The sequence below is a fragment of the Rhinoderma darwinii genome, chromosome 3 (genome assembly GCF_050947455.1).
Source record: "Rhinoderma darwinii isolate aRhiDar2 chromosome 3, aRhiDar2.hap1, whole genome shotgun sequence".
In the NCBI taxonomy this organism is placed as follows: domain Eukaryota; kingdom Metazoa; phylum Chordata; class Amphibia; order Anura; family Rhinodermatidae; genus Rhinoderma; species Rhinoderma darwinii.
In genome coordinates this window covers 368,636,410-368,655,357 of record NC_134689.1, presented here as the reverse complement: position 1 = coordinate 368,655,357, position 18,948 = coordinate 368,636,410, and the positions used below count along the sequence as shown (strand labels likewise).

At 43.7% G+C, this 18,948-nt stretch overlaps 1 long non-coding RNA gene across 10 annotated transcripts in view; it reads left to right on the top strand.

Moving 5' to 3' along the window:
• The window catches only part of LOC142749986 (uncharacterized), a 239,287-nt gene that overhangs the window by 69,180 nt on the left and 151,159 nt on the right, over positions 1-18,948 (top strand). For all 10 annotated transcript variants that reach the window (XR_012882539.1, XR_012882543.1, XR_012882544.1 and 7 more), the window contains one exon: positions 2,367-2,440. This is a non-coding gene — a long non-coding RNA (uncharacterized LOC142749986). The remainder of the gene's footprint in view (positions 1-2,366; positions 2,441-18,948) is intronic.

Here is an 18,948-nt window from a genome sequence, read left to right as displayed (position 1 = left end):
GTAAAGTGGACAATGAGGACATAGTGGTTGTCATGGGGCATTTTAGTTGTCCTAGTTCTATTGATGTTGGCTTAGGGAGCATTGAGGACAATATGGCTGGCATTGAGAGCATTAGATTATCATGGAGCATAGTGGCTGGGATAAGGGACATTGTGGACCTTGCAGATGTCATGGCTGCATTTTGACTGGGAAATGGGACATTGTTGATTTCATGGGGGCAATTTAGCTGGCATTTAGAGCACAGTGGCTGGCATGGAGGACAATTTACGATCATGGGGGCATTGGGGCTGGCATAAGAGGCATTGGCAGCACTGTGTCTGCGCTAAAGTACATTGTGGCTCGCATAGTGGCATTGTGGCTCCTGGCATAATGACTGTCATGGGGCATTGTAGTTGTCATAGGGCTATTGAAGCCATTGTGGCTGTCATGGTTGTATTGCAGTTAACTTAGGCGGCATTGAGAGCAATGTGGTTTGGATAAGGGGCATTGTGAAAGGAATAAGGGACACTGGACTTTGTATCTGTCATGGGGACATTTTAGCTGCCATATGGGATATTGGTTAGAAGCATTATGGCTGTCACGTGGTATTGGATGTAATGGGGGCTTTGTGGTTGGCTGGCAGGGAGGAAGTTGTGGCTAACATTGAGGATATTATGACTGGGATATGGGACATAGCGAGTGTCATGAGGATATTGTGGCTTGCAGGTGTCATTATGGCTGGCACGGGGACTTGTGTCTGTCATGTCTTGGTTAGCAAAGGGGAAAGTGAGTTCATTGTGGCTTTAATAAAGGCATAGTGGCTTGCAAAGGAGCATTGACATTTGGTGGTTTCCATTTTGGCCTTCGGGCTGGCATAAGGGGCATTGACTGCATTGTTGCATGGATAAAGTACATTGTGGTCGCATGATTGTTGATTTTCTGGTGGCTTGTGGCTGTCATGGAGGGCATTTGACTGTCATAGTGGCATTGTGTCCCTTATAAATGACATTGTGGGTTTCATGAGGGCATAGTCAGTCTTATAGGAGCATTATTGCCAGCATTGGGCATTGTAAATGCCTTGGTGTCATTGGCGCATTGTGCCTTACATGGGAGCTTTGTAGCTGTCATGTGGTTAATTGTAGTTTGCATATAGATACTGAGGCCATTGTGTGTTGAATAAAGGACATTTGGGTGGTCATTGTAGCTTGGATAAGGGGTATCACCGGCATTGCTGCTGGGATAAAGTACACTGTAGCTGGCATGGGGACTTTGTGGCTGGCATAGTGGCCACTGACAGCGTGGTTGCTGCCATTAAGGCATTTTTGTGGAGATAACGTAGATTGCGTGTGTCATGGGATCAATGGGGGTGTCATGGGGTTTTAGTGACTTAGGAGACCATGTAAATGACATGGGGCATAATGTGGCTATTATAAGAACCTTGTGGCTGGCATGGCGCATTGTAGCTGGAATAAGGTACATTGTGGGTGTTGTGAGTGCATTGTGGCTAACCTGAAAAGCATTGTGGCTTTTTTTAAGGTCTTGTAGCTGGCACGGCAGGCACTACGGTTGTCATGTGGGAATTTTGGTTGGCTTAGCAGGTATTGAAGGCATGGTGATTTGCATAGGGGGCATTGATGACTTTGTGGCTGTCATTGGTGCCATTTAGATGTGGTGGGACAATGTAGCTGTCATAGGTGCATTTTGGCTGTCATTGGAAAATTGTGACTGTCGTGGCTTTTTGATTTAGGGTTTGCGTGGACGATGTTTCTTTTTTTACTATGAGTGGCACAGTATAGTTGATGTGTCTAATTTTCTTTGCCTCTCTAGTGATTTGGCCACAAGTTGCAAGTCAGCATCTAGCTATTTTCGCTACTAGTTATATCACTTTGTGTCTTAACCTGGCGCATGTGAGGTCTTTGTTGAATGTGTGATATTCTTCATGATGACTGATAATAGCTATATTGTGTCCTCTCTAGGTCACATTTAGGCCCATGTCATATATGAGTTGTAAATGGTCCACTGAATAGATTGTAGAATGGTTTTCTGTTTTATACAGATGTGGAGGAGAGTGCTATTTCTTCTAGACATCTGATCTTTGATGTGATTGGTGACTAATTTTGGGGTTGTGATCAGAGTTGATTATATCCTACTTATAGCTTCTAGTCAAGATGGGGTGGTTTGTGCATACTCTTGGATAGGAAGACTTGAGGTTGGATCTCTAATTTGGATCCTCAGAATGTATCACAGAAAGGGTTTAATTGGCCCTTAAAATATTTGGGGGTTTCATTAGAAACTAGGCACACTAAAATCTCTTTACTGTTTCCAATACATCTATAGCATATACCAGGAATGTATTATCACACCTCTTTCTTGATTTTTTTTTCTAGGTTTCTATTTGAAAGTGAAGAGAAGCAAGATATGGAATCCTCCAGGCAGCGGCAATAGAGGAATCAAATGACTGGTAATTAATATTATTATTAATTACTGATAATTATCAGGCTAGTTTCTAGCTCTGGACTTTCAGAAGTGTGGTAATACCTTCCCGGTATATAAGGATATATGTCTAGTAGTACATATATTGGCTATAGATATTTAAGGGCATTGTAAATGCCTTTGTGTTCTACACATGGGTGCACTACATTTACATTCCAACATACACATTCATCACCATCTCCACTTCCCCAATGGGAAATTTTTGGCTGGTATGGAGGGTATTGTGGCTGGCATAGGGAGAATTGAGGGCATAGGGTCTGTCATCGCGGAATTGTAATTAGCATTGAAGACATTGTTGCTGTAATACGATGCATTCCGTGATTGTTGTTGTCAGAGGACATTGTGGCTTTTATGGTAACATTGTGACTAGGAATTAGGGATAGTGTGGCTGTCATGAGGACATTGTGACTTTTTTGGAGGCATTGTGATATTTGTGTTGGGATTGTGACTGGTAAAGTAAACAATGAGGGCATTGTGACTTAGTTGGAGATGTGGTATTAAAATGGGCATTGTGTTTGGGAATGTGGTAGTTGTCATGAGAGCATTTTGTTTGTCTTGGGGCATTATTAAGAGGCAATAAGTGAATTGTGGTTGCCATGGTTGTATTCCGAATGGCTAAGAGGGCATGGAGAGTAATGTGGCTGTCATTGAGGGACTTGTGGCTGTAATAGAGATATTGTGGCTGGGATAAGGGACATTGTGGATGTCATGTGGCATAGTGGCTCTCATGAGTGCATTGTTGCATGAATGGGAGCCATTTTGGCTGGTATTTGGCTGTTTGGAAAAGACATATAGCCGGTGTCATGTGGACATTGTAACTGTCCTCGCGGAATTGCAATTAGCATTGAAGGCATTGTTGCTGTCATTAGATGGCATTGTGACTTAGTTGGAGATGTGGTATTAAAATGGGCATTATGTTTGGGAAAGTGGTAGTTGTCATAAAATCATTTTGTTTGTCTTGGGGCATTATGGTTCTCTTAAGAGGCAGTAAGTGAATTGTGGTTGTCATGGTTGTATTCCGAATGGCTAAGGGGGCATTAAGGATAATGTGGCTGGCATTGTGGGACACCTAAGGGGACATTAAGGATAATGTGGCTGGCATTGTGGGACTTGTGGCTGTAATAGAGCTATTGTAGCTGGGATAAGGGACATTGTGGATGTCATGGGGGCATAGTGGCTCTTATGAGTGCATTGTTGCTTGAATGGGAGCCATTGTGGCTGGTATTTGGCTATTTGGATAAGATATATAGTGGGTGTTCTGTGGGCATTGCTTCTTGCATTAGGGGCATTGTGCGTAGAATGGGGGCAATCTAGTTGGAATAGGGCTATTAATGGCATTGTGAAAGGCATGGAGGGCATTGTGCCATTTCTTCATTTTCGTTGGCAAAAGGGAAATTGAGAACATTGTAGCTGTAATTGAGATATTGTGGCTGGGCTCAGGGACAGTGTGGCAGACATGTGGGCATAATGGCTCCAGAGGAACACTGTGGCTGGCACTTGGGCATTGCTGCCATAGGAGGAATTGTGGTTGACATAGGGACTTTGTAGTTGTCATGGGAACATTGAGGTATGCAAAAAAGGCATTCAGGCCATTGTGGCTGATATGGAGTGCAATGTGGCGTTTGTGGTGGCATTGATGCTGGCATAGATAGAATTGAGGGCTTTCTGGTTGTTCGATAAATTTGTAATTGGCACTTAGGGCATTGTGGCTCGCATATGAGTAATTTGGGGATAGTGGCTGTCATGGGGGGCATTGTGGATTTTAGGTAAGCATTATGTCTGGTAAAGTGGACAATGAGGACATAGTGGTTGTCATGGGGCATTTTAGTTGTCCTAGTTCTATTGATGTTGGCTTAGGGAGCATTGAGGACAATATGGCTGGCATTGAGAGCATTAGATTATCATGGAGCATAGTGGCTGGGATAAGGGACATTGTGGACCTTGCAGATGTCATGGCTGCATTTTGACTGGGAAATGGGACATTGTTGATTTCATGGGGGCAATTTAGCTGGCATTTAGAGCACAGTGGCTGGCATGGAGGACAATTTACGATCATGGGGGCATTGGGGCTGGCATAAGAGGCATTGGCAGCACTGTGTCTGCGCTAAAGTACATTGTGGCTCGCATAGTGGCATTGTGGCTCCTGGCATAATGACTGTCATGGGGCATTGTAGTTGTCATAGGGCTATTGAAGCCATTGTGGCTGTCATGGTTGTATTGCAGTTAACTTAGGCGGCATTGAGAGCAATGTGGTTTGGATAAGGGGCATTGTGAAAGGAATAAGGGACACTGGACTTTGTATCTGTCATGGGGACATTTTAGCTGCCATATGGGATATTGGTTAGAAGCATTATGGCTGTCACGTGGTATTGGATGTAATGGGGGCTTTGTGGTTGGCTTGCAGGGAGGAAGTTGTGGCTAACATTGAGGATATTATGACTGGGATATGGGACATAGCGAGTGTCATGAGGATATTGTGGCTTGCAGGTGTAATTATGGCTGGCACGGGGACTTGTGTCTGTCATGTCTTGGTTAGCAAAGGGGAAAGTGAGTTCATTGTGGCTTTAATAAAGGCATAGTGGCTTGCAAAGGAGCATTGACATTTGGTGCTTTCCATTTTGGCCTTCAGGCTGGCATAAGGGGCATTGACAGCATTGTTGCATGGATAAAGTACATTGTGGTCGCATGATTGTTGATTTTCTGGTGGCTTTGTGGCTGTCATGGAAGGCATTTGACTGTCATAGTGGCATTGTGTCCCTTATAAATGACATTGTGGGTTTCATGAGGGCATAGTCACTCTTATAGAAGCATTATTGCCAGCATTGGGCATTGTAAATACCTTGGTGTCATTGAGCGCAATGTCATTGTCATTGGCGCATTGTGCCTTACATGGGAGCTTTGTGGCTGTCATGTGGTTAATTGTAGTTTGCATATAGATACTGAGGCCATTGTGTGTTGAATAAAGGACATTTGGGTGGTCATTGTAGCTTGGATAAGGGGTATCACCGGCATTGCTGCTGGGATAAAGTACACTGTAGCTGGCATGGGGACTTTGTGGCTGGCATAGTGGCCACTGCCAGCGTGGTTTCTGCCATTAAGGCATTTTTGTGGAGATAACGTAGATTGCGTGTGTCATGGGATCAATGGGGGTGTCATGGGGTTTTAGTGACTTAGGAGACTATGTAAATGACATGGGGCATAATGTGGCTATTATAAGAACCTTGTGGCTGGCATGGCGCATTGTAGCTGGAATAAGGTACATTGTGGGTGTTGTGAGTGCATTGTGGCTAACCTGAAAAGCATTGTGGCTTTTTTTAAGGTCTTGTAGCTGGCACGGCAGGCACTACGGTTGTCATGTGGGAATTTTGGTTGGCTTAGCAGGTATTGAAGGCATGGTGATTTGCATAGGGGGCATTGATGACTTTGTGGCTGTCATTGGTGCCATTTAGATGTGGTGGGACAATGTAGCTGTCATAGGTGCATTTTGGCTGTCATTGGAAAATTGTGACTGTCGTGGCTTTTTGATTTAGGGTTTGCGTGGACGATGTTTCTTTTTTTACTATGAGTGGCACAGTATAGTTTATGTGTCTAATTTTCTTTGCCTCCTCAAGTGATTTGGCCACAAGTTGCAAGTCAGCATCTAGCTATTTTCGCTACTAGTGATATCACTTTGTGTCTTAACCTGGCGCATGTGAGGTCTTTGTTGAATGTGTGATATTCTTCATGATGACTGATAATAGCTATATTGTGTCCTCTCTAGGTCACATTTAGGCCCATGTCATATATGAGTTGTAAATGGTCCACTGAATAAATTGTAGAATGGTTTTCTGTTTTATACAGATGTGGAGGAGAGTGCTATTTCTTCTAGACATCTGATCTTTGATGTGATTGGTGACTAATTTTGGGGTTGTGATCAGAGTTGATTATATCCTACTTATAGCTTCTAGTCAAGATGGGGTGGTTTGTGCATACTCTTGGATAGGAAGACTTGAGGTTGGATCTCTAATTTGGCTCCTCAGAATGTATCACAGAAAGGGTTTAATTGGCCCTTAAAATATTTGGGGGTTTCATTAGAAACTAGGCACACTAAAATCTCTTTACTGTTTCCAATACATCTATAGCATATACCAGGAATGTATTATCACACCTCTTTCTTGATTTTTTTTTCTAGGTGTCTATTTGAAAGTGAAGAGAAGCAAGATATGGAATCCTCCAGATAGTGGCAATAGAGGAATCAGATGACTGGTAATTAATATTATTATTAATTACTGATAATTATCAGGCTAGTTTCTAGCTCTGGACTTTCAGAGGTGTGGTAATACCTTCCCGGTATATAAGGATATATGTCTAGTAGTACATATATTGGCTATAGATATTTAAGGGCATTGTAAATGCCTTTGTGTTCTACACATGGGTGCACTGCATTTACATTACAACATACACATTCATCACCATCTCCACTTCCCCAATGGGAAATTTTTGGCTGGTATGGAGGGTATTGTGGCTGGCATAGGGAGAATTGAGGGCATAGGGTCTGTCCTCGCGGAATTGTAATTAGCATTGAAGACATTGTTGCTGTAATACGATGCATTCCGTGATTGTTGTTGTCAGAGGACATTGTGGCTTTTATGGTAACATCGTGACTGGGAATTAGGGATAGTGTGGCTGTCATGAGGACATTGTGACTTTTTTGGAGGCATTGTGATATTTGTGTTGGGATTGTGACTGGTAAAGTGAACAATGAGGGCATTGTGACTTAGTTGGAGATGTGGTATTAAAATGGGCATTGTGTTTGGGAATGTGGTAGTTGTCATGAGAGCATTTTGTTTGTCTTGGGGCATTATTAAGAGGCAATAAGTGAATTGTGGTTGCCATGGTTGTATTCCGAATGGCTAAGAGGGCATGGAGAGTAATGTGGCTGTCATTGAGGGACTTGTGGCTGTAATAGAGATATTGTGGCTGGGATAAGGGACATTGTGGATGTCATGTGGCATAGTGGCTCTCATGAGTGCATTGTTACATGAATGCGAGCCATTTTGGCTGGTATATGGCTATTTGGATAAGACATATAGCCGCTGTTATGTGGACATTGTAACTGTCCTCGCGGAATTGTAATTAGCATTGAAGGCATTGTTGCTGTCATTAGATGGCATTGTGACTTAGTTGGAGATGTGGTATTAAAATGGGCATTCTGTTTGGGAAAGTGGTAGTTGTCATGAAATAATTTTGTTTGTCTTGGGGCATTATTGTTCTCTTAAGAGGCAATAAGTGAATTGTGGTTGTCATGGTTGTATTCCGAATGGCTAAGGGGGCATTAAGGATAATGTGGCTGGCATTGTGGGACGGCTAAGGGGGCATTAAGGATAATGTGGCTGGCATTGTGGGACTTGTGGCTGTAATAGAGCTATTGTAGCTGGGATAAGGGACATTGTGGATGTCATGGGGGCATAGTGGCTCTTATGAGTGCATTGTTGCTTGAATGGGAGCCATTGTGGCTGGTATTTGGTTATTTGGATAAGATATATAGTGGGTGTTCTGTGGGCATTGCTTCTTGCATTAGGGGCATTGTGCGTAGAATGGGGGCAATCTAGTTGGAATAGGGCTATTAATGGCATTGCGAAAGGCATGGAGGGCATTGTGCCATTTCTTCATTTTCGTTGGCAAAAGGGGAATTGAGAACATTGTGGCTGTAATGGAGATATTGTGCCTGGGCTCAGGGACAGTGTGGCAGACATGTGGGCATAATGGCTCCAGAGGACTACTGTGGCTGGCACGTGGGCATTGCTGCCATAGGAGGAATTGTGGTTGACATAGGGACTTTGTAGTTGTCATGGGAGCATTGAGGTATGCAAAAAAGGCATTCAGGCCATTGTGGCTGATATGGAGTGCAATGTGGCGTTTGTGGTGGCATTGATGCTGACATAGATAGAATTGAGGGATTTCTGGTTGTTCGATAAATTTGTAATTGGCACTTAGGGCATTGTGGCTCGCATATGAGTAATTTGGGGATAGTGGCTGTCATGGGGGGGCATTGTGGATTTTAGGTAAGCATTGTGTCTGGTAAAGTAGACAATGAGGACATAGTGGTTGTCATGGGGCATTTTAGTTGTCCTGGTTCTATTGATGTTGGCTTAGGGAGCATTGAGGACAATATGGCTGGCATTGAGAGCATTAGATTATCATTGAGCATAGTGGCTGGGATAAGGGATATTGTGGACCTTGCAGATGTCATGGCTGCATTTTGACTGGGAAATGGGACATTGTTGATTTCATGGGGGCAATTTAGCTGGCATTTAGAGCACAGTGGCTGGCATGGAGGACAATTTACGATCGTGGGGGCATTGGGGCTGGCATAAGAGGCATTGGCAGCACTGTGTCTGCGCTAAAGTACATTGTGGCTCGCATAGTGGCATTGTGGCTCCTGGCATAATGACTGTCATGGGGCATTGTAGTTGTCATAGGGCTATTGAAGCCATTGTGGCTGTCATGGTTGTATTGCAGTTAACTTAGGCGGCATTGAGAGCAATGTGGTTTGGATAAGGGGCATTGTGAAAGGAATAAGGGACACTGGACTTTGTATCTGTCATGGGGACATTTTAGCTGCCATATGGGATATTGGTTAGAAGCATTATGGCTGTCACGTGGTATTGGATGTAATGGGGGCTTTGTGGTTGGCTGGCAGGGAGGAAGTTGTGGCTAACATTGAGGATATTATGACTGGGATATGGGACATAGCGAGTGTCATGAGGATATTGTGGCTTGCAGGTGTCATTATGGCTGGCACGGGGACTTGTGTCTGTCATGTCTTGGTTAGCAAAGGGGAAAGTGAGTTCATTGTGGCTTTAATAAAGGCATAGTGGCTTGCAAAGGAGCATTGACATTTGGTGGTTTCCATTTTGGCCTTCGGGCTGGCATAAGGGGCATTGACTGCATTGTTGCATGGATAAAGTACATTGTGGTCGCATGATTGTTGATTTTCTGGTGGCTTTGTGGCTGTCATGGAGGGCATTTGACTGTCATAGTGGCATTGTGTCCCTTATAAATGACATTGTGGGTTTCATGAGGGCATAGTCAGTCTTATAGGAGCATTATTGCCAGCATTGGGCATTGTAAATGCCCTGGTGTCATTGGCGCATTGTGCCTTACATGGGAGCTTTGTGGCTGTCATGTGGTTAATTGTAGTTTGCATATAGATACTGAGGCCATTGTGTGTTGAATAAAGGACATTTGGGTGGTCATTGTAGCTTGGATAAGGGGTATCACCGGAATTGCTGCTGGGATAAAGTACACTGTAGCTGGCATGGGGACTTTGTGGCTGGCATAGTGGCCACTGACAGCGTGGTTGCTGCCATTAAGGCATTTTTGTGGAGATAACGTAGATTGCGTGTGTCATGGGATCAATGGGGGTGTCATGGGGTTTTAGTGACTTAGGAGACCATGTAAATGACATGGGGCATAATGTGGCTATTATAAGAACCTTGTGGCTGGCATGGCGCATTGTAGCTGGAATAAGGTACATTGTGGGTGTTGTGAGTGCATTGTGGCTAACCTGAAAAGCATTGTGGCATTTTTTAAGGTCTTGTAGCTGGCACGGCAGGCACTACGGTTGTCATGTGGGAATTTTGGTTGGCTTAGCAGGTATTGAAGGCATGGTGATTTGCATAGGGGGCATTGATGACTTTGTGGCTGTCATTGGTGCCATTTAGATGTGGTGGGACAATGTAGCTGTCATAGGTGCATTTTGGCTGTCATTGGAAAATTGTGACTGTCGTGGCTTTTTGATTTAGGGTTTGCGTGGACGATGTTTCTTTTTTTACTATGAGTGGCACAGTATAGTTGATGTGTCTAATTTTCTTTGCCTCCTCAAGTGATTTGGCCACAAGTTGCAAGTCAGCATCTAGCTATTTTCGCTACTAGTGATATCACTTTGTGTCTTAACCTGGCGCATGTGAGGTCTTTGTTGAATGTGTGATATTCTTCATGATGACTGATAATAGCTATATTGTGTCCTCTCTAGGTCACATTTAGGCCCATGTCATATATGAGTTGTAAATGGTCCACTGAATAGATTGTAGAATGGTTTTCTGTTTTATACAGATGTGGAGGAGAGTGCTATTTCTTCTAGACATCTGATCTTTGATGTGATTGGTGCCTAATTTTGGGATTGTGATCAGAGTTGATTATATCCTACTTATAGCTTCTAGTCAAGATGGGGTGGTTTGTGCATACTCTTGGATAGGAAGACTTGAGGTTGGATCTCTAATTTGGCTCCTCAGAATGTATCACAGAAAGGGTTTAATTGGCCCTTAAAATATTTGGGGGTTTCATTAGAAACTAGGCACACTAAAATCTCTTTACTGTTTCCAATACATCTATAGCATATACCAGGAATGTATTATCACACCTCTTTCTTGATTTTTTTTTCTAGGTGTCTATTTGAAAGTGAAGAGAAGCAAGATATAGAATCCTCCAGACAGCAGCAATAGAGGAATCAAATGACTGGTAATTAATATTATTATTAATTACTGATAATTATCAGGCTAGTTTCTAGCTCTGGACTTTCAGAGGTGTGGTAATACCTTCCCGGTATATAAGGATATATGTCTAGAAGTACATATATTGGCTATAGATATTTAAGGGCATTGTAAATGCCTTTGTGTTCTACACATGGGTGCACTGCATTTACATTCCAACATACACATTCATCACCATCTCCACTTCCCCAATGGGAAATTTTTGGCTGGTATGGAGGGTATTGTGGCTGGCATAGGGAGAATTGAGGGCATAGGGTCTGTCCTCGCGGAATTGTAATTAGCATTGAAGACATTGTTGCTGTAATACGATGCATTCCGTGATTGTTGTTGTCAGAGGACATTGTGGCTTTTATGGTAACATCGTGACTGGGAATTAGGGATAGTGTGGCTGTCATGAGGACATTGTGACTTTTTTGGAGGCATTGTGATATTTGTGTTGGGATTGTGACTGGTAAAGTGAACAATGAGGGCATTGTGACTTAGTTGGAGATGTGGTATTAAAATGGGCATTGTGTTTGGGAATGTGGTAGTTGTCATGAGAGCATTTTGTTTGTCTTGGGGCATTATTAAGAGGCAATAAGTGAATTGTGGTTGCCATGGTTGTATTCCGAATGGCTAAGAGGGCATGGAGAGTAATGTGGCTGTCATTGAGGGACTTGTGGCTGTAATAGAGATATTGTGGCTGGGATAAGGGACATTGTGGATGTCATGTGGCATAGTGGCTCTCATGAGTGCATTGTTACATGAATGCGAGCCATTTTGGCTGGTATATGGCTATTTGGATAAGACATATAGCCGCTGTTATGTGGACATTGTAACTGTCCTCGCGGAATTGTAATTAGCATTGAAGGCATTGTTGCTGTCATTAGATGGCATTGTGACTTAGTTGGAGATGTGGTATTAAAATGGGCATTCTGTTTGGGAAAGTGGTAGTTGTCATGAAATAATTTTGTTTGTCTTGGGGCATTATTGTTCTCTTAAGAGGCAATAAGTGAATTGTGGTTGTCATGGTTGTATTCCGAATGGCTAAGGGGGCATTAAGGATAATGTGGCTGGCATTGTGGGACGGCTAAGGGGGCATTAAGGATAATGTGGCTGGCATTGTGGGACTTGTGGCTGTAATAGAGCTATTGTAGCTGGGATAAGGGACATTGTGGATGTCATGGGGGCATAGTGGCTCTTATGAGTGCATTGTTGCTTGAATGGGAGCCATTGTGGCTGGTATTTGGTTATTTGGATAAGATATATAGTGGGTGTTCTGTGGGCATTGCTTCTTGCATTAGGGGCATTGTGCGTAGAATGGGGGCAATCTAGTTGGAATAGGGCTATTAATGGCATTGCGAAAGGCATGGAGGGCATTGTGCCATTTCTTCATTTTCGTTGGCAAAAGGGGAATTGAGAACATTGTGGCTGTAATGGAGATATTGTGCCTGGGCTCAGGGACAGTGTGGCAGACATGTGGGCATAATGGCTCCAGAGGACTACTGTGGCTGGCACGTGGGCATTGCTGCCATAGGAGGAATTGTGGTTGACATAGGGACTTTGTAGTTGTCATGGGAGCATTGAGGTATGCAAAAAAGGCATTCAGGCCATTGTGGCTGATATGGAGTGCAATGTGGCGTTTGTGGTGGCATTGATGCTGACATAGATAGAATTGAGGGATTTCTGGTTGTTCGATAAATTTGTAATTGGCACTTAGGGCATTGTGGCTCGCATATGAGTAATTTGGGGATAGTGGCTGTCATGGGGGGGCATTGTGGATTTTAGGTAAGCATTGTGTCTGGTAAAGTAGACAATGAGGACATAGTGGTTGTCATGGGGCATTTTAGTTGTCCTGGTTCTATTGATGTTGGCTTAGGGAGCATTGAGGACAATATGGCTGGCATTGAGAGCATTAGATTATCATTGAGCATAGTGGCTGGGATAAGGGATATTGTGGACCTTGCAGATGTCATGGCTGCATTTTGACTGGGAAATGGGACATTGTTGATTTCATGGGGGCAATTTAGCTGGCATTTAGAGCACAGTGGCTGGCATGGAGGACAATTTACGATCGTGGGGGCATTGGGGCTGGCATAAGAGGCATTGGCAGCACTGTGTCTGCGCTAAAGTACATTGTGGCTCGCATAGTGGCATTGTGGCTCCTGGCATAATGACTGTCATGGGGCATTGTAGTTGTCATAGGGCTATTGAAGCCATTGTGGCTGTCATGGTTGTATTGCAGTTAACTTAGGCGGCATTGAGAGCAATGTGGTTTGGATAAGGGGCATTGTGAAAGGAATAAGGGACACTGGACTTTGTATCTGTCATGGGGACATTTTAGCTGCCATATGGGATATTGGTTAGAAGCATTATGGCTGTCACGTGGTATTGGATGTAATGGGGGCTTTGTGGTTGGCTGGCAGGGAGGAAGTTGTGGCTAACATTGAGGATATTATGACTGGGATATGGGACATAGCGAGTGTCATGAGGATATTGTGGCTTGCAGGTGTCATTATGGCTGGCACGGGGACTTGTGTCTGTCATGTCTTGGTTAGCAAAGGGGAAAGTGAGTTCATTGTGGCTTTAATAAAGGCATAGTGGCTTGCAAAGGAGCATTGACATTTGGTGGTTTCCATTTTGGCCTTCGGGCTGGCATAAGGGGCATTGACTGCATTGTTGCATGGATAAAGTACATTGTGGTCGCATGATTGTTGATTTTCTGGTGGCTTTGTGGCTGTCATGGAGGGCATTTGACTGTCATAGTGGCATTGTGTCCCTTATAAATGACATTGTGGGTTTCATGAGGGCATAGTCAGTCTTATAGGAGCATTATTGCCAGCATTGGGCATTGTAAATGCCCTGGTGTCATTGGCGCATTGTGCCTTACATGGGAGCTTTGTGGCTGTCATGTGGTTAATTGTAGTTTGCATATAGATACTGAGGCCATTGTGTGTTGAATAAAGGACATTTGGGTGGTCATTGTAGCTTGGATAAGGGGTATCACCGGAATTGCTGCTGGGATAAAGTACACTGTAGCTGGCATGGGGACTTTGTGGCTGGCATAGTGGCCACTGACAGCGTGGTTGCTGCCATTAAGGCATTTTTGTGGAGATAACGTAGATTGCGTGTGTCATGGGATCAATGGGGGTGTCATGGGGTTTTAGTGACTTAGGAGACCATGTAAATGACATGGGGCATAATGTGGCTATTATAAGAACCTTGTGGCTGGCATGGCGCATTGTAGCTGGAATAAGGTACATTGTGGGTGTTGTGAGTGCATTGTGGCTAACCTGAAAAGCATTGTGGCATTTTTTAAGGTCTTGTAGCTGGCACGGCAGGCACTACGGTTGTCATGTGGGAATTTTGGTTGGCTTAGCAGGTATTGAAGGCATGGTGATTTGCATAGGGGGCATTGATGACTTTGTGGCTGTCATTGGTGCCATTTAGATGTGGTGGGACAATGTAGCTGTCATAGGTGCATTTTGGCTGTCATTGGAAAATTGTGACTGTCGTGGCTTTTTGATTTAGGGTTTGCGTGGACGATGTTTCTTTTTTTACTATGAGTGGCACAGTATAGTTGATGTGTCTAATTTTCTTTGCCTCCTCAAGTGATTTGGCCACAAGTTGCAAGTCAGCATCTAGCTATTTTCGCTACTAGTGATATCACTTTGTGTCTTAACCTGGCGCATGTGAGGTCTTTGTTGAATGTGTGATATTCTTCATGATGACTGATAATAGCTATATTGTGTCCTCTCTAGGTCACATTTAGGCCCATGTCATATATGAGTTGTAAATGGTCCACTGAATAGATTGTAGAATGGTTTTCTGTTTTATACAGATGTGGAGGAGAGTGCTATTTCTTCTAGACATCTGATCTTTGATGTGATTGGTGCCTAATTTTGGGATTGTGATCAGAGTTGATTATATCCTACTTATAGCTTCTAGTCAAGATGGGGTGGTTTGTGCATACTCTTGGATAGGAAGACTTGAGGTTGGATCTCTAATTTGGCTCCTCAGAATGTATCACAGAAAGGGTTTAATTGGCCCTTAAAATATTTGGGGGTTTCATTAGAAACTAGGCACACTAAAATCTCTTTACTGTTTCCAATACATCTATAGCATATACCAGGAATGTATTATCACACCTCTTTCTTGATTTTTTTTTCTAGGTGTCTATTTGAAAGTGAAGAGAAGCAAGATATAGAATCCTCCAGACAGCAGCAATAGAGGAATCAAATGACTGGTAATTAATATTATTATTAATTACTGATAATTATCAGGCTAGTTTCTAGCTCTGGACTTTCAGAGGTGTGGTAATACCTTCCCGGTATATAAGGATATATGTCTAGAAGTACATATATTGGCTATAGATATTTAAGGGCATTGTAAATGCCTTTGTGTTCTACACATGGGTGCACTGCATTTACATTCCAACATACACATTCATCACCATCTCCACTTCCCCAATGGGAAATTTTTGGCTGGTATGGAGGGTATTGTGGCTGGCATAGGGAGAATTGAGGGCATAGGGTCTGTCCTCGCGGAATTGTAATTAGCATTGAAGACATTGTTGCTGTAATACGATGCATTCCGTGATTGTTGTTGTCAGAGGACATTGTGGCTTTTATGGTAACATCGTGACTGGGAATTAGGGATAGTGTGGCTGTCATGAGGACATTGTGACTTTTTTGGAGGCATTGTGATATTTGTGTTGGGATTGTGACTGGTAAAGTGAACAATGAGGGCATTGTGACTTAGTTGGAGATGTGGTATTAAAATGGGCATTGTGTTTGGGAATGTGGTAGTTGTCATGAGAGCATTTTGTTTGTCTTGGGGCATTATTAAGAGGCAATAAGTGAATTGTGGTTGCCATGGTTGTATTCCGAATGGCTAAGAGGGCATGGAGAGTAATGTGGCTGTCATTGAGGGACTTGTGGCTGTAATAGAGATATTGTGGCTGGGATAAGGGACATTGTGGATGTCATGTGGCATAGTGGCTCTCATGAGTGCATTGTTACATGAATGCGAGCCATTTTGGCTGGTATATGGCTATTTGGATAAGACATATAGCCGCTGTTATGTGGACATTGTAACTGTCCTCGCGGAATTGTAATTAGCATTGAAGGCATTGTTGCTGTCATTAGATGGCATTGTGACTTAGTTGGAGATGTGGTATTAAAATGGGCATTCTGTTTGGGAAAGTGGTAGTTGTCATGAAATAATTTTGTTTGTCTTGGGGCATTATTGTTCTCTTAAGAGGCAATAAGTGAATTGTGGTTGTCATGGTTGTATTCCGAATGGCTAAGGGGGCATTAAGGATAATGTGGCTGGCATTGTGGGACGGCTAAGGGGGCATTAAGGATAATGTGGCTGGCATTGTGGGACTTGTGGCTGTAATAGAGCTATTGTAGCTGGGATAAGGGACATTGTGGATGTCATGGGGGCATAGTGGCTCTTATGAGTGCATTGTTGCTTGAATGGGAGCCATTGTGGCTGGTATTTGGTTATTTGGATAAGATATATAGTGGGTGTTCTGTGGGCATTGCTTCTTGCATTAGGGGCATTGTGCGTAGAATGGGGGCAATCTAGTTGGAATAGGGCTATTAATGGCATTGCGAAAGGCATGGAGGGCATTGTGCCATTTCTTCATTTTCGTTGGCAAAAGGGGAATTGAGAACATTGTGGCTGTAATGGAGATATTGTGCCTGGGCTCAGGGACAGTGTGGCAGACATGTGGGCATAATGGCTCCAGAGGACTACTGTGGCTGGCACGTGGGCATTGCTGCCATAGGAGGAATTGTGGTTGACATAGGGACTTTGTAGTTGTCATGGGAGCATTGAGGTATGCAAAAAAGGCATTCAGGCCATTGTGGCTGATATGGAGTGCAATGTGGCGTTTGTGGTGGCATTGATGCTGACATAGATAGAATTGAGGGATTTCTGGTTGTTCGATAAATTTGTAATTGGCACTTAGGGCATTGTGGCTCGCATATGAGTAATTTGGGGATAGTGGCTGTCATGGGGGGGCATTGTGGATTTTAGGTAAGCATTGTGTCTGGTAAAGTAGACAATGAGGACATAGTGGTTGTCATGGTGCATTTTAGTTGTCCTGGTTCTATTGATGTTGGCTTAGGGAGCATTGAGGACAATATGGCTGGCATTGAGAGCATTAGATTATCATTGAGCATAGTGGCTGGGATAAGGGATATTGTGGACCTTGCAGATGTCATGGCTGCATTTTGACTGGGAAATGGGACATTGTTGATTTCATGGGGGCAATTTAGCTGGCATTTAGAGCACAGTGGCTGGCATGGAGGACAATTTACGATCGTGGGGGCATTGGGGCTGGCATAAGAGGCATTGGCAGCACTGTGTCTGCGCTAAAGTACATTGTGGCTCGCATAGTGGCATTGTGGCTCCTGGCATAATGACTGTCATGGGGCATTGTAGTTGTCATAGGGCTATTGAAGCCATTGTGGCTGTCATGGTTGTATTGCAGTTAACTTAGGCGGCATTGAGAGCAATGTGGTTTGGATAAGGGGCATTGTGAAAGGAATAAGGGACACTGGACTTTGTATCTGTCATGGGGACATTTTAGCTGCCATATGGGATATTGGTTAGAAGCATTATGGCTGTCACGTGGTATTGGATGTAATGGGGGCTTTGTGGTTGGCTGGCAGGGAGGAAGTTGTGGCTAACATTGAGGATATTATGACTGGGATATGGGACATAGCGAGTGTCATGAGGATATTGTGGCTTGCAGGTGTCATTATGGCTGGCACGGGGACTTGTGTCTGTCATGTCTTGGTTAGCAAAGGGGAAAGTGAGTTCATTGTGGCTTTAATAAAGGCATAGTGGCTTGCAAAGGAGCATTGACATTTGGTGGTTTCCATTTTGGCCTTCGGGCTGGCATAAGGGGCATTGACTGCATTGTTGCATGGATAAAGTACATTGTGGTCGCATGATTGTTGATTTTCTGGTGGCTTTGTGGCTGTCATGGAGGGCATTTGACTGTCATAGTGGCATTGTGTCCCTTATAAATGACATTGTGGGTTTCATGAGGGCATAGTCAGTCTTATAGGAGCATTATTGCCAGCATTGGGCATTGTAAATGCCTTGGTGTCATTGGCGCATTGTGCCTTACATGGGAGCTTTTTGGCTGTCATGTGGTTAATTGTAGTTTGCATATAGATACTGAGGCCATTGTGTGTTGAATAAAGGACATTTGGGTGGTCATTGTAGCTTGGATAAGGGGTATCACCGGCATTGCTGCTGGGATAAAGTACACTGTAGCTGGCATGGGGACTTTGTGGCTGGCATAGTGGCCACTGCCAGCGTGGTTTCTGCCATTAAGGCATTTTTGTGGAGATAACGTAGATTGCGTGTGTCATGGGATCAATGGGGGTGTCATGGGGTTTTAGTGACTTAGGAAACCATGTAAATGACATGGGGCATAATGTGGCTATTATAAGAACCTTGTGGCTGGCATGGCGCATTGTAGCTGGAATAAGGTACATTGTGGGTGTTGTGAGTGCATTGTGGCTAACCTGAAAAGCATTGTGGCTTTTTTTAAGGTCTTGTAGCTGGCACGGCAGGCACTACGGTTGTCATGTGGGAATTTTGGTTGGCTTAGCAGGTATTGAAGGCATGGTGATTTGCATATGGGGCATTGATGACTTTGTGGTTGTCATGTGCGGGAAATGTGGCTGGCACTGAGGAATTTGTGGCTGTCATTGGAGCCATTTAGATGTGGTGGGACAATGTAGCTGTCATAGGTGCATTTTGTCTGTCATTGGAAAATTGTGACTGTCGTGGCTTTTTGATTTAGGGTTTGCGTGGACGATGTTTCTTTTTTTACTATGAGTGGCACAGTATAGTTGATGTGTCTAATTTTCTTTGCCTCTCTAGTGATTTGGCCACAAGTTGCAAGTCAGCATCTAGCTATTTTCGCTACTGGTGA